We start from the raw sequence: 13370 nt of genomic DNA, 5'->3' as shown, positions 1-13370 counted from the left end.
ATAAATCTTGATAGAAGCAGAAAGCCCCATCGTTCTCCTTTAGAGCAGTGAGTGGGTGGGTCTTTTAGCTGCTGGCTTTCCAGTTAGCAACCTAGAGTGAAATGCAGATGAATACAATACCAACTGCACCACCATGGCTTCCCAGAACAGTCTTTAGGAGGTCATTAATCTGCCAACCACAGTAGTGATCTGGATGTTTTTTATCTCTGATACATGCATGATCACATATCTTTGGTGTATTTAGGTGTGTATTTTTAAAAATATTCTAATGTTATATGCAATAAAAAAGTGTACTGCTATGATTTTATAAGAAATTGATCAGATCGTTTTACCAGCACCCAAAACAAGAAATAGAACCCTCCTGTATTCCCCACACATAGCCAGTATTCTGACTGCTAACTCCTTAATTTTGCCTGTTTTTGCACTTTATATAAAAGAAGCATACCATCCGTCCTTTCTTACCATATGTTGTTTGTGAGATTCTTCCATATTGTTGCTTAGAGCTATAGTTATTTCATTTGCACTTTATTTTTCATTCTCTTGCCTGCATTTTTCTACTGCTATGAAAGTTCTGGGTCAATGCAATATGTTTGTATGGAATGGAATTTTTTAGATTTTAAGACATAATAATGTTTACCTTTTTATTGACATAAGAAACAATGTGTCTTGTGCAAAACTCAACTACAACTCTTTTTTTAATGAAGTTTTTATTGTGAATTAAGGTTTACAGAGCAGGTCATACTTTAACACTCTGCAATTCATACATAGTTTGATGCCATTCATTCATTCCAGTCCCCTTAATATGCCCTCCCTTAGTCCACGACTTCCCTGTTTTCTATGTCCTTTTCTCCTCCTTTCCTAGCCTTCTGTCTTTGGGTGAATGCTCCCCATCTCATTTTAACGGTTGACTTTTCTAACACAGTAGTGAGTTGAAGTCCAGACCCAAGGGAGCACGGTCTTAGGGGCCCTACCAGACGCTGTCTGACCAGTAAGCCTGGTTTCTTTTAGGATTTTGATTGACAGGTTCTTCTTCTCTTTCCAGGACTCTCTAGTGTGATTTTATGCAGAGCTGGTGGTGGTGGCGCCAGGTATCACCCCGTTCTTCTGGGCCCAGGATTGTGGAGACCGGTGTTCTCACTGTCCCTTCGACTAAGTGTTTTCCCTGTGTCTGTTTAACTGCCACCCCGCTGCTCTGCTCTGGACAGGGAGAGATCAGTCCTTGCACCCTAGACGGCTGCTCAGAGACCTTTAAGACCGCTGCTACTTACCAGATTAGAATGTAGAGCACTGTCTTTGTGAACTATGATATGCTAATGGATCATTTTGTCCCCTGCAACTATTGTGATACCACTCCCCCAAAGCCCAGTACCTTATTCCTTCAGAGTATCTGCTTATATTTAAGAAGTTGTCATAATTTTGTCCTCTGTTCGCCCCACCACATTCATGGATATATTTGCAGTAAAAGTAAATATACAAATACTCTCTTTTAAACATATATATATATATGTTTGTAAAAGTCTCCTATCTGTTCAGCCTGTGTGTATGTCCAAGTACTCACTTGTAGATTCCCCAATCCCCCACTGTTGTAGGACTTTGAATCTAACAGTGTTTGCGTCTGTAGTTTCTCACTCTTGCAAACTACCGGTGTACTCGCCTGCCTGCCTCCATCGTTTCTCCTGTGTGTTGCATTCCCCTCCGCCCAGGCTATCACTTGCCTGTGTTCTAGCCGCACCTCCCCCCCCTCCTTTCCATCCTCTGCAACCATCGAAGAATGTTTTTATTTCCATAAGAAAACTTACTGTTTTTTATAGTGGTGGTCTCATACGATATCTGTCCTTTTTGTTTTTGACTAATTCCACTCGGCGTACTGTCCTCCGTGTCCATCCCTCTGTGAGGGCTTTGCAGGTGCATCGTTATTCTTCGACGTTGCATAGCATTTCATTGTGTGTTTATTGCACCCAAGTTTGTTCATCCATTCTTCCACTGCAGGGCATTTAGATTGTTCCTGTTTTTTGCTATTGTGAATAATGCTATGATGAACATGGGTCTGTATCTATTTATTTGTGTCATAGTTTTTATTTCTCAAAGACACATACCAAGTAGAGGGATTGATGTGTCATGGTATTTCTCTTCCCAACTTTCTCAGGGTGCACCATACTGCCTGCCACAGTGGCTGCACCATTTCCCAGTTCCTCCAGCAGTGTATGAAAGTGCCAGTCTTTCCACACGCTCACCATCATTTGTTGTTATCTGTTGTTGTTTTTTTAACCTTCCAGTTAATTTGGGGGGTGAGGTCGTATCTCATTTTGATGTGTATTTCTCTAATGGCTAATGATTAAGAGCATTTCTTCATATATTTTTGCCCCCCTGAATGTCTTCTTTGGTGAAGGATCTGTTCACATCCTTTGACCATTTTTTAAATTAGATTGCCTATCTCTTTCTGTTGAGATACTCAATTTTCTGTAAATTTTAGAGATGAGTCTCTTGTCCAGTATGTCATTGTCCAATATGAAATTCCACAGCCTTTGGCTTCTCTTTTGACTCTTGGTGGAATCTCTTGACACACACAATTGTCTACGTTTTCGGAGCCCCTAGTCATCCATTGTCTTCTGCTCTGAGTGTGTTCTCCATTACTTCTGTGAGGGCAGTTACATACTTGGCTTCACATAGTCTCTTAATTGTTCAGCAGATAGGATGAGCAATCTTCAGTGTATCTGCGCTCCAAGCAGCCAAAAGTAGAATTCCACCTCCACCTAACACAGTGTACACACCTAGAATCAGTCTGTTTCCCATACTAGAGCCAGAGTGACCATTTCAAATTTCATGTCCCATTTATTTGACAGCCCTACTCTAAACCCTTTGCTGCTTTTAAAGTTCCCATGACTTCTTTTTCTCTATTTTTCCCTTAGTGCCCCATGAGATCAAATGAAGTCAGATGAGACATACTTGTGCTTGATACTAGAACATAATGCATAAGATAAGCATGGCAAGGTTATATAGTACCTTGATTACTTAGATTGGGAAAATTAGAATCTAACAAGATGCCAGACAAAGATGTAGTTGGGGGGATAAATATCGACATGTGTTCAGGACAGAAAGTATGGGTTCAAAGCTCATTAGGGATTTTTTTGTTGGTAAAAATACTTGCCTGTCATAAATCACTTGTGTTGTCTTGGCAGAGATTCTTTAAGAATTGTTTGTCAGGAAATAATGTGGCCCAGGGTAGCCTTGGTCATGGAGTAGATAGTGACACCTGCCTTTCTCTGCTGAGGTATTCACTGTGCATCAGGCCGCTCCATAAATCAATATGTGTTTCTTCCTCAGTTTTTCCTTCCAGTGATGACCTTGGAGTATAGCAGGTGACAGTCTCAATAAAGAGGAAAATGTGTGCATATATTTTAAGCTCTGGTCATTCTTGTTTCTTAGATCCCTGCCGGGATTCACTAGCAGGGAATAGCTTTTGGAATGCCCCAAGGTCTCACATTCAGTATTACGCATTGATACCAACCATGGGCACATGGTTCCCAACTTACTTCTGATTGTCAATTGTGCTTGCAGAGCCGAGCTACAGAGGCTTTCTGAAGAAAACACATCGTTGACAAATGAATTGGGAAGGATTGAGCAAGAACTTAAAGTTGCAGAAAGAACAAATGATGTACAGAGGTAAAGGCTTGTCCAGGTTCAACTTAGGACCTTTGAGCTTGTGACCCAGTTTTCACATAGCAGAATGAGTGGTTTCCTCTCAGTAAAGTGAGTGTAGAAGTTACTGAGATAGAAAGTGGGGTGTATTCTCAAATCAACCTCACTTTCCAGAAAGTCAAGGGTGGATGAACCTAATTGGTCTCTGACCATGACATGACACATATGTAAAGGGCCCTGGCCTACCTCCACATGCAGGCAGCCCCTCTCATACCTGAATGCCTGGTCTCAGACGTAAAAGGTAGAACACGTATGTATGTGGCAGCATTGCCCACCCCACAGTGAGCAGCTGCTACACCCATCCTTCTTACCTCTGCCATCGTGGCATACCACCTTATTACCTGTACGAAAGTACTCCGCATCACACCTGATGGTGAGGACAGGTGGACATAGTTTAGTACAGTGAAATGATCCTAGGGCCTTCCTAGACAAATACAATATCTATGTTCATGACTCAGTAATAATTTCAGGTGGACTTTTCACCACGGTTTATATTTGTATGTAGATATCGGCATTAGGGGTAGGTCTGGGCCCTAGGACACTGAGGCAGGAACAAGGGACAGGGAGTGGAGTGCTAACACTGGTCAGTGAGTTTTCACTGCTGTAGCCATATCCAAGGGCAGTCTGCCTTTTGATTTTTCTTCCAAATAAGAAGTTCAAGATAAAGTCAACTCTGACCTGCTGTGAGCATGGAGCATAGTTGATGGAGTAGCCATGATGGTCAGAATATGGATGGCAGGGGAAGGGACCAGCGGGGATTTGCATCATTACAGTTCTGAAATCCAGGAGGTCTTCCCTTGAAACCATTTTCTCCTAAGTTTACTACCAGACTCCATTCCCAGCAGATCGCAGTGAGGGTAAGATGGTTTGTGTTTGTGTTGCTGGGTGGCTAGTTCCATACTTTGCTAAATCCGTAGTAATTTGCTTGACTAAGGATTGCCACGGAGAATGCTCCTTTTGTACAATCTGGCAAAATCTTGCAAGCGAAAACTAAACCCACTCTCATTGAGTCTGTAGAGGGTTTCTAAGACTGAATCGTTAAGGGGTGTGGGAGGCTATACCATTGACCTTGGCAGTTACCCGCACAAACCAAGGTGACACCTGGCTTTGGTTTCACCCTCCCTGCTGAAAATTTTCATTTCCGCCTCAAAAAGAGTCACCTGATGAATCCCATCTGACCCTAGACCAAGGATGGGACCAGCCTTGTTCTCATGTAAAATGCATTGGAAAGGGGATTATTGGAGATGCAGTTAGTTTAAAATTTGGCACCTTGTCTTTTGATCTCTCTTAAGTTCCATTTTTAATTTGTTCCAGTTTTTAATACTTTCTGCTTTCTTTTCTAAAGGTTCTTGTCTGTTTTACTTTGTTATTGTTAGTTGTTTCTGTTGTTTTTAAAGTATGTTTTCCTATAGATGAAGTCCAGAATAGGTGCATCTATACAGACCCTAACTGGATTAATGGTTCTTTGGGAGTTTCACACAGTTGGTTAGAAGGAAATGGGAAGCTAATAACGACGAGTACAAGAATGAAGAAAATGTTCCAAAACTGATTGTGGTGATGATTATACAATCTTCATATGATTGAACTATTGAATTGTTTATATGTGAATTATGTATCAATAGAACTTTTTAAAAAATTAAAGAATCGCCTGAGAACTTTGCTAAAATATTGATTGTGATTCAGTATATTTAGGTCAAAAATTCAAATTATCAACAGGGGTTGGAACTGGAATGAATCGGTTTGAAGTCCTAAGGGTAAACTTTCCTAAATTCTTCTGGCTTTAGGAGCTTGGGATCAAGATTGAACCATCACCACTATTATCAATCATAGCAGTAGCAGTAGTGTAGAGGGATCTGGGCCGTAGAATATGAGGGGAGGTAGGGGTGGGCCTTTTTGTCCAAGCCATGGTGGACTGTTACTAGAAGAAGAAAACTCATTAATTGGCAATGATATTGTTAATTTTGCTTTTTCAACAGGAAAGAAATTGATATTTTAAAGAGAGAGAAATATCAGGCCTGCCTTGAAATGGAAATGATCAACAGTCAGGTTTAGTATTACCACCTGAAGTGAAGCTAATGAACTTTTCTTTCTCTCTTTCTTTCTTTCTTTAAAAACTATTTTCGAATACTATAGAGGACTTTGTTCCTCAACGATTTCAGAATGCAGTAACTACCTCCCTTGTCAAAAATCAGAAAGTTCGTGTGGATACATTACTGCCGTCAGGGACACCCCATTTTGGTGCTGCCAGCCATCCTGATAATTCTTAGAATCACATGTGGCATTTATATCATGTCTTCTTGTCTCTTTCTCTCGGTCTATTCTTTATTTTGGAGACCATGGCACTTTTGAATATTACATGCAATTGTTTTGTCCCGTGTCTTGAAGTTTGGGTTTGTCTAGTCATTGATAATAATTAGATTGAGATGAGGCTTCTTTGGCAGAAGTACAAGAGTAAGAGTTGTGCAGTCATCAGCACCATCAATGTCAGAACTCTTCCTTCTTCCACTCATTGTTAGCTTCCCACTTCCCGCATCCTCCCTGCCATGCCCCTAGCCAACTATCACTCCAGTTACTGTCTCTAGAGATTTACATAGCATGGATTTCATACACAGAAAACCACACAAAGCACAAACAATGACAAAGCAAAACAGAGAAAAACCTCAGCCAAAAGAAAATATAAAATGTTAGAAACTGCCACCAGTTAGAACCTCCTTGGGAATTCAGCCAGTCTCAGCCAGAATCTTAACAGTGAGACACACTTTCACATAAACTAACAAGTACTAGCAGACCCCTTAAAATCCCCTTTTTTAATTTATCAGAAAACCACTATAACCAGAACACCACTTATGATTATTTCTGTCACCTAAATCCTACTCATGTATTCCTATCTCCTATTCCTTCTACCCAGTCAGCTCTATCATTTCTTCCTCATCTCAACAGAATACAATTTCCAGCCCCTATCTGAACTTTCTCCACTAACCCAAAGAGCAAGTCCTGTCCCTCCCTCCTCCACCTACTCACACACAATCCAGAACCTTACATACCATCTACAGTTGGATCACTATGCCATGCAAACAACAGTCAGCAGTAGTAACCACAAAAAATCAAGAAAAACAAAAGTCAACAACTGAAGATTACGCAACTTCATTGGAATACACAGAAAGTGAAGACCTTAGATTACCAGAAAGAGAATACAGGTGAATGATGTTTGTGACCATACAAGAGATTTGGGGATCAATTCTGAAAAAAGGAAGAAAGTGTGATACTAAAAACCTCACACCCCAAAGAAACCGAGAAACAAAACAATGAGATAACAGAATTAAAAAACATTGTATGAGAACTGAGCAATACCGGTGTTCATCGCAGCACAGTTTACAATTGCAAGGAGTTGGAAACAACCCAAATTTCCATCAACAGATGAATGGATTAAAAACCTATGGTACAGATGTGCTTTAAATAATTGATGTATGTATGGATTGTGCTAAGAGTTGTATGAGCCTCTAATAAAATGATTTAAATAAAAACTATGGTACATACATACACTGGAGTACTACACATCACTAAAAAGCAGTGATGAATGCATGAAGCACCTTGCCACATGGGAAAAACTGGAGAAAATGATGCTAAACAAAGTAAGCCAAGCACAAAACACAAATACAACATGAGTCCGCTGAGGTAAACATAAAAAAAAATGCAAAAGGGACATAAGGAAAAAGCTACTGTATACAAACATTCCTGGGGTGAGGTCCAGGTAGTATGGCAGGGGCCAGACCAAATCCAGGGATACATATGGTAGACAATTAAAAAGGTTGGGGTGGGGGGGAAGAAAATGAAATAAATGGGTAGCTGGGGAACAGGGAACTAACCCATCCAAGGGGAGGGTCTTGTTCATATCGTCGCCGGGAAAGAAGGACCAGACTTCTACCCCATGCTCCAAGATGTGAATGCAACATACTGGCATGAAGCAAGGAACCAGTAGAGAGGTCTGAGGGGTTGGCCCCAATCCCAACTACATGGACAGCAGCCCTTGCCCCCAGAAGAAAGTACTTCAGAGGATAGCATTGAAGCTACAGCACCGAGAGAGGGACATGTCTGATCAGAGCAAATCGAAGCAAATGAAGGGGGAGGAAGAGAGACTGGAGCACATCCTGGCCCACCAAGCCTTGAGGACAATATCCCCACTAAGAACAGCCAATGCACAGAGAGGACCATATGGTTGAATTAGACCGATCTGACCCCACCACACTGAGGCAAAACATGAAGGGCATGCAACAGAACAGCAAGGGGAGCAGAGCAAGGAAGTCTCGAGGCATTATCAAAAATAGACTTTGGGTTCAGAGCATGGCACCCCATCAGGCTCAATCAGCAAACACTCACAAATGTCAACAAACAGACCTTGAACTATTGACAGGCTTTTCTTTTTTTTTTGTCATTTGTTTTTTGGTGGTGCTGTTTTGTTTTCTTTTGTTGCTTTGTTTTGTTCTGTCTTGATTTTGTGTATATTATTATCTCTGCAGGTCTATCTAGATAAAATAGGTGGGATAAACAATCTGGAGGAGAAAACAATGGGACTGACAGTTCCAGGGGGACATGAGAGAGGGGAAGGTTGGGGAAAAGAAGTGGTTAACAAACCAAGGGACAAGAGAACAACAAGTGATCCAAAATCAGTGGTGAGGAGCGTGTAAGAGGCCTGGTAGGGCTTGATCATGGGTAATGTAACCGAGAGGAATTACTGAAACCCTAATGAAGGCTGAACATGAACAAGAGCAAAGTAAAAGGAAATAGAGGAAAGAACTGCAAGGCACATAGCATTTATAGAGCTCTAAATATAGGCATGTACATATGTAAATATATTTATATATGATGATGGAGAAATAGAACTATGCATATATTTATAGGTTTAGTATTAAAGTAGCAGATGGACATTTGGCCCCTACTCAAGTACTCTCTCAATGTAAGAACACTTGTTCTATTAAACTGGCATTCCATGATGCTCACCTTCCAGACACAATCACTGAAGGCAAATGTGGTGAAGAAAGTCAATGGTGTCGGCTATCAAAAGATATAGCATCTAGAGTCTTAAAGGTTTGAAGGTAAACAAGTGGCCTTCTAGGCCAACCAAAGCCCACATGGAAGAAGCACACCAGCCTGTGTGATCATGAAGTGTCAAAGGGATCAGGTATCAGGCATCAAAGAACAAAAAATAATATCATTGTGAATGAGGGGAGTGCAGATTGGGGACCCAAAGCCCATCTGTAGGCAACTGGACACCCCCTTACAGAAGGGTCACGGGGAGGAGATGGGCCAGTCAGGGTGCAGTTTAGCAATGATGAACATACAACTTTCCTCTATTTCTTAAATGTTTCCTCCCCACCACTATCATGATCCCAATTCTATCTTACAAATCTGGCTAGACCGGAGGATGTACACTGGTACAGATAGGAACTGAAAACACAGGGAATCCAGGATAGATGAACCCTTCAGGACCAGTGGTGGGAGTGGCAATACTGGGAGGGTGGAGGGAAGGTGGGGGTAGAAAGAGAGAACCAATTACAATGATCTACATATAACCCCCTCCCTGGGGGATGTACAACTGAAAAGTGGGTGAAGAGAGACGTTGAACAGTGTAAGACATGACTAATAATAATTTATAAATTATTAAGTGTTCATGAGAAAGGGGGGCAGGGAGGGAGGGTAAAAACTGAGCTCATACCAAGGACTCAAGTAGAAAGCAATGTTTTGAGAATGATGAGGGCAACAAATGTACAAATGTGCTGACACAATGGATGTATGAATGGATTGTGATAAAAGTAGTATGAGCCCCCAATAAAATAATTACCCCCAAAAAAGAACTGAACAATAGAATGGAAGAAAATGAAAATTGAATCTATGAACTTGAAGACAACCATGCAGACTTCAGCAAATGAGAGAAACAAACAAAAAAGTAAAATAATCTGAAGTAAACCTGAGGATGATGTGAGAAACCATGAACAGAAGTAATGAATGTCTTGTTTGGAATACTGGAACAGGAAGAAACAAACAAATCTACATATAAATTAGTAAGAGAATTTGTGGAGGAAATTTTCCCCAGTACTATAAAGGAGGAGATAATAACCATTCAGGAGACAGAGAGAACTCCAAGGAGGTTAGACCCGGGGGGTGGGGGTAGGGGACATGTATAGGAGGGCATCAGGACATATGATAGTCAAAATATTCAACTTCAAGGAAAAGGAGAGAATCTTGAGAGCAACTAGAGAGGGAAAAAGTCACCTTCAGAGGTAATCAGATTGGAATAAGCTCAGAGCTCTCAGCAGAAAATATGCAGGAAATAAGAAAATGGAGCAACATAGATCAAACTTTCAAAGTAAAAACCTGCCAACCAAAATCCTGTATCCAGCAAAGCGATATATCACATATAAAGAAGAAATAAAGGTATTCCCAAACAAGGAAATAGTTAGAGAATTCATAAAAACAAAACCAGCATTGCCGAAAACACTAACCATATCTCTATGGTCAGAAAATCAACAGCACAAAAACATTATGAGATCGCCACAGTCCGTGCTACTATCCAGAAGTCAACACACTAAAACAACACCCAAAACAGTAGATCTAGACGGGAAACAAGGACATGAATAGAATCCTCCCTCCCAAACACAGATAATACAATATGATAGTAACTCACCTGCATTTGGAATTAATACCAATGAAAATCAATGGGCTAAATACCCCAGTCAAAAGACAGAGTAGCAGACTGGATTAGGAAACAAGATCCATCAATCTGCTGCCTTCAAGAAACACACCTCAAACTCACAGACAAAAACAGACTGAGAGTCAAAAGATGGAGAAAAATTTACTAAACCAATGACAATGAAAGGAAGACCTCACACAAATAGAAAACTACAAGCCAATATCTCTCATGAACATAGATTCTCAACAAAATCCTGGCCAGTAGAATTCAACAACATATCAAAATAATAATAATACTTCATGCCCAAATGGGATTCATACCACCATATAAACAAACTATAGAAGAACCAGATGATCATATTGATGGATGTAGAAAAAGCATTTGACAATATCCAACACCCATTCCTAATAAAAACAATAATTAAATATAAGGAAATTCTTCAATATACTAAAGTCCATATCTTAATATCCAACAGCCAGTATCATACTGGATGGAGAAAAGCTGAAATCATTGCAATTGAAAATGGGAACCAGACAAAGATGCCCATTATCCCCACTTTTATTCAGCATTGTGCTAGATCCTAGCCAGAATCAAAAGGCAACAAGAGATTAAGGGAGTGCAATTGGGCAAAGAGAAATTAAGCTCTAGTTATTTGCAGATGGTATGATTTTATAGAGAGAGGAAAACCCAAGGTCTCCACAAAACCCTGTTGGAAATAATTGGAGCTTGTTTCAAATAAGCACCCATCTAAGTGAGATGTCAGTAAATTCACCTGGAAGAAGCACACGATCATCGATGATCCAAGGATTATCAATTATATAAACCAGATCTGAAGAAGGGAGTGCTGTCAGAGCTGAAATTTGTGAAATTCTGGTGTTCACAAAGCTATGGATGACAGTGGGAGCCCAAAATACATGTTCAGGTTCTCCACAGGGAATAAGCCTCCAGTGGCCCCCCTCTGACTATCACTGAGAGATAGGAATAACCTGGTTATCAGGCAGCTGGTATTGGAAAGATGATTATAGTAAATTAAAATGATAAATAGGGCTTGAATGGTTAAAATCTTGTTATTTGAGCTCCCTTTAGATACACTTTGACTTTTATCTAGTTTTTAATATTTTCTGGGTTTTGCTGTTGTTTTCTAGATTAGGTCTTATCTCTGCTGTATTTTGTTATTTTGGTACCTTTCTTGATTCTGTTATGTATCTTTCTGTGTTTGGGGGTTTATCAAACCCAGATTGGGTGAATCTGTAGAGGTAATAACTGGAGTAAGAGTTCTTGGGGTGTATTGATGGGGAGGAAAGAGGTAATGGGGAGCTGATATCACGTAGTATGAAAAGGAAGAAATTGATTATATGCAGTAATTGCACAACGCTGCTTGATCTGATAGAGCTATTGGTATGATGTCTGGATTATGCCCTAATAAAATGATCTGGGAAAAACAGAAATTTTAAAAAATCAATTTTCATTTACATCAGGGCTATCACATTTTTAACAAAACTCAAGTGAATATTCCCAAATTAATTAAGTTTTCCCACAAGTTTACAGGAATGCTGCTGCTCCACATAACACAATACTTTTTAGCGTTTTAATGAAGGTCGGGAAGACCTCAAAGATGAATTCAAGGCAAGTCACCTCAGAAGGCTTTGGAGACTCTCTTTCTGGGTTTCAAAGGAATCCTCTTTATATTTTCTCAAGAATGATCACAGAGACTTCTCAGGAAGACATCTGAAGAGAATGGAAAGCTGCGCTGGGGAGGAGGAAGAAGGACAGGAAAATGTACCACGGCGTGTGTTCTGTTACGGCGCCATACCTGCTCCTCCTGGAGGGTAGCAAGGACTGTCTGACGAGCTCCTCATTGGGAACGACCCATCCACCTGACGCAGCCTTATCTGCCTTCCACACTGCTCTGTGTTCCCAAGCTCAGAGGACATTTAAAACGAACATGATTTGCATCCCTTGAACATGACAGAACTCCCATTTGACATGACATAAATTGAAGAGTGAGAATTCTTTGGGAAATGAATAGAAAGATGAAAACACTTCAGAAGCATATAGGCATAGATAAAGATATGACATGAAACAGTAGCTTCATATTTTGATAGTTTTGTTTAATTAAGGTTTCTTTTTTTAATCATTTTATTGGGGGCTCATACAACTTATCACATTCCATACATACATTCATTGTGTCAAGCACATTCATACATATGTTTCCATAATCATTTTTAACAAGTTTCTATTATACAATGCTTTTATACTTACCCTTGTGTGTGCGTATTAAACCTACAAGATAAAAATGATATGATTCTGCTCATTGCTGAACCATAGGTATTCACACCAACGTGGGAATACCTTGGAACTGTGGTTGATCTCTCCCCTGAAAACTAATTGTTGTGAGAAAAAAAGAAAGGCAATCCAACAAAAATGTAATTTGATTCTTTTAAATTGTAATTTATTGAAAGATGCTCCTGACCAGTGGTTGACAGTAACTGAAATCTCTATGGTGAAAAACTGAGAAATTTTCTAGCAACTGTTGGAACACACGGCCATTTGTGTATACACCAAGAGGACATCTGTCAGACACTCGAATTTCCTGGCCCAGTGGTACTGAGAATATCAACAACTTACTGCCAGATAGATTTGGATATCAGGGACAGGTCAGAGGTCCTTTTGAAGAGATTCATATGCTTTAAGTTTCTTCCTCCCCCCCCCTTAACACGATATTTTAAATAACTTAGATAAAAGTGGGAGGCCTTCAGAACAGTGGTTTGAATGTTCTTAATGGTCTAGATGTATTCTCACTTCTTCTCAGGAATAAAGCAGAGTTCTCAACTTCAGCATCATTGCTGTGTGAGACTGGATAAGTCTGTATAGGGGCTGTCCTATACACTGTAGGATATTTAGTAGCATTTCTCCATGTCAGTAGCCACCCCTACCTACCCCAATTATGACAATGAAAAATGCCTCCAGATGTTGCCACGTC

General features: G+C 40.2%; 2 protein-coding genes across 2 annotated transcripts in view; one reads left to right on the top strand and one right to left on the bottom strand.

The window, feature by feature from the left end:
- The window catches only part of LOC142442265 (uncharacterized), a 1041239-nt gene that overhangs the window by 496224 nt on the left and 531645 nt on the right, over nucleotides 1-13370 (bottom strand).
- Nucleotides 1-13370, top strand: part of LOC142443056 (ninein-like protein) — a 101921-nt gene that overhangs the window by 75457 nt on the left and 13094 nt on the right. The window lies entirely within an intron of this gene.

Source organism: Tenrec ecaudatus, chromosome 3 (genome assembly GCF_050624435.1).
Source record: "Tenrec ecaudatus isolate mTenEca1 chromosome 3, mTenEca1.hap1, whole genome shotgun sequence".
Lineage (NCBI taxonomy): Eukaryota > Metazoa > Chordata > Mammalia > Afrosoricida > Tenrecidae > Tenrec > Tenrec ecaudatus.
Note: the sequence above shows the minus strand (reverse complement) of the source record. Positions and strands in the feature narration are given on the sequence as shown.